The sequence below is a fragment of the Empidonax traillii genome, unplaced genomic scaffold (assembly GCF_003031625.1).
Source record: "Empidonax traillii isolate 1590-97213 ecotype Southwest subspecies unplaced genomic scaffold, ASM303162v1 scaffold21:size2437335, whole genome shotgun sequence".
In the NCBI taxonomy this organism is placed as follows: domain Eukaryota; kingdom Metazoa; phylum Chordata; class Aves; order Passeriformes; family Tyrannidae; genus Empidonax; species Empidonax traillii.
The window spans coordinates 2,386,578-2,389,321 of NW_020955214.1; the positions used below are offsets into that span (position 1 = coordinate 2,386,578).

The 2,744-nt window shown below is 41.1% G+C and overlaps 1 long non-coding RNA gene across 1 annotated transcript in view; it reads left to right on the forward strand.

Annotated features, from left to right (window-relative positions):
• LOC114066202 overlaps positions 1–2,712 on the forward strand; it is a 3,639-nt gene extending 927 nt beyond the window's left edge. Inside the window, exons 2-3 of the long non-coding RNA XR_003573129.1 lie at positions 1,742–1,796; positions 2,345–2,712. This is a non-coding gene — a long non-coding RNA (uncharacterized LOC114066202). The remainder of the gene's footprint in view (positions 1–1,741; positions 1,797–2,344) is intronic.
• Positions 2,713–2,744: the final 32 nt, after the last annotated feature.

The following is a 2,744-nucleotide window of genomic DNA, read 5'->3' on the forward strand; positions in this document are numbered from 1 at the left end:
TTTTTTTTTGACATATGGAAAGGAGTTTTGGAGGAAAACATGTACTAATCTAGCCTAATGGATGAACTTGTAAAGTAATAGCTTTAAATGCATTGTAAACAGCCCCGAGGAGAAGGATTTCGGGTTGCTGGTTGACCAGAAAATCAGCATGACCCAGCAATGTACACTTGCAGCCCAGAAAACCTGGGCTGCATCAGAAGGAGTGTGACCAGCAGGTTGAAGCAGCTGATTCTCCCCCTTGTGAGACCCCACCAGGAGCTCTGGGACCCCCAGCATAAAAAGAACATGGACCTTCTCAAGTGAGACCAGAGATGGACATGAAAATGATCAGAATGAATAGAACTCCTCTCCTATAGTAAAAGGCTGAGAGAGCTGATGCTGTTTAGCCTGGAGAAGAAAGGGCTTCAGGGAGACCTTCTAGCAGCCTTCTGATACTTAAAGGGGGTTTACAAGAGGGCTGGAGAGGTACTTTTTGCAAAGACATGAAGTGACAGGACAAAGGGCAATGGCTCTAACCAGAAATAGTGTGGGTTTAGACTGCACATTAGAATGAAATTATTCACTGTCTAGGTGGTAAGGCATTAGAACAAATTGCCCAGAGTAGTTGTGGATGCCCCATCTCTGGAATTGTTCAAGGCCAGGTTGAATGGGGCTTTGAGCAACCTGATCTAGTGGAATGTGTCTCTGTTCCATGGCAGAAATGTTGGAACTAGATGATCTTTATGGTCCCTTCCAATCCAAACCATTCTATGATTTATGAGCTAAAACCAGCACACTAGGACTGCTCAATATATCTTATTGTTACCTTGTTAAACATCTGGATTTTAATAAAAAACATGGTAGCAATAGCCAAAGCCTTTAACAACTCTATAGTTATGAAAACAGGAGTTAGTGAGGGTAAATATGGTCAAACAGCTGGCTTTTATTTAGGAACCTAAATAGGATTTTCCCGCTGTCCCTTCATTTACAACATTATACAAGTAAACGAGTAATTAACAGCGAATTACTGGAGTAGACCTGCAAAGCACCTGAGGATAAATTGCTCTAAGCGACAAATAACCTTCACAGAGACACATTAAATTAACTTAGGTGATTGGGTAACTGTGACATAAGAGAAGGGTGTGCTGGACTGCAACTGTTGCTTGTGACAAAGAGGTTCTTACCCTGTTGTCCTATGACTGTACCTTAGACTGAGGTGCAGACAGAAGAGGGGTTTTCAGCTGAAGCACTGATGATGTTTGAATAAGGTGCTTGTATGAAACTTCTGAAGTTTTAATATGAGGAAAGTGGTGGTCCTTATTGAGTAATTGGTAAGTCGCTTACTGTCCTTTGCCAGCAAACGCACGCTTGCTTTCGGCAACCTGCAGGAGGTAGACAGTGCTACATAATGTCACCCTGCAGAAAAACTCACTGAGCTTTTAGGCTCACAAAATGTTGCACTTGCTCGGTTTGAAACTACTGGGTAGCTCAGCATGTTCCAAGCTACCTATGGACCAGCTGTGTGGCTCCGATTAACACCATCTGGCAGGACCAGAGCTGGGCAACCCCAGCAGTAATCATTTATTCTCTCCTTCAGGGAAAACCGGTGTGCAGTCACTTAAGACTAAGCACGAAGAAATATTAACTGTGCTGTAAATCCCAATGACAAAAGGAATGTGTGTCCAAGTAAAATAACATAAACATAGCCTGTGTGCCCTCAAAGTGACCTGTTCTTTGAAAAGGTATTGGTTTTTGTCATCAGAAAAAGATCATCACTGAAAACACCCTAAGGGAAGGAAAAGGATCATTGGTCTATGGTAAGGGTAGAGAGAGAATAATTCAGATTATAACAGGGGAAAAAGAGGTTCACTTTTCTCCTGATCTATTCCTAATATGCCAAAATGATTTAACAGAGGCTTTAGTTACATGAAGTACTTAAGACCTTATTTCTCTGCCTTAAGAAAGAAAGATAGATGAGGAGATGCAGCCAGGGGAGCTTGCCACAGTAAGAAAATAACCTTTGCTAAAATACTTGAGAGAACAGAGCTACAGTTTGAACTCTGCCCATTGAAAATTAAAGGTTAAAGGTTTATTGCCCATTAAAGGTTATTGAGCATTATAACTACATGGTAAGAAAACAGAAGAATTTGTGTTGATATTCACAGGGCTAAAAAATGGTTTGCAGAATTAGAACTTGAGAGTAAATTTTATGAGAGTGAGGAAAAATCTATATGGCTATAGACTAGGCATAGCTCTTTGGTCTCTGGATGTTTAAATAAGTTGCACCCTCTGTTTATCAGATTAATATCTCAATTTGGCATACACATTTTGCTGATTTCATTCCGAGTATTTTGCAAAGCTTTAGGTAGTGCTGTAAAGCACAATACCAGTGACAAATCAGGAGAGAAAATACTGACAACTAAATAAGCTTTAGAACAAACTATGAAGAGTTGGCAGCACAGACTGCACAAGATTTCTCAGGAACAGCACCTAAGTTGCTCTGTTTGAGGTCTTCTACTGCTTGAGAAGTGCCTTAGTGCACACAAATGTATATTCTACTGCATTACCGACATGTGCTGGCAATCTCTCAAAAGCAAGGTGCCACAAATGAGATGCAGGAATGTTTAGCTCCAGCCTCTAACCTTATGCAAAGAAGGCAAGAGACTCTAGAATTAAAATGTGTCTTCTGTGCCTACCATGTGACTCACACACAAACTACTGGTACAGCTGTGCTGTGGGGCAATTGAAAACCTGTAATTTCCTCC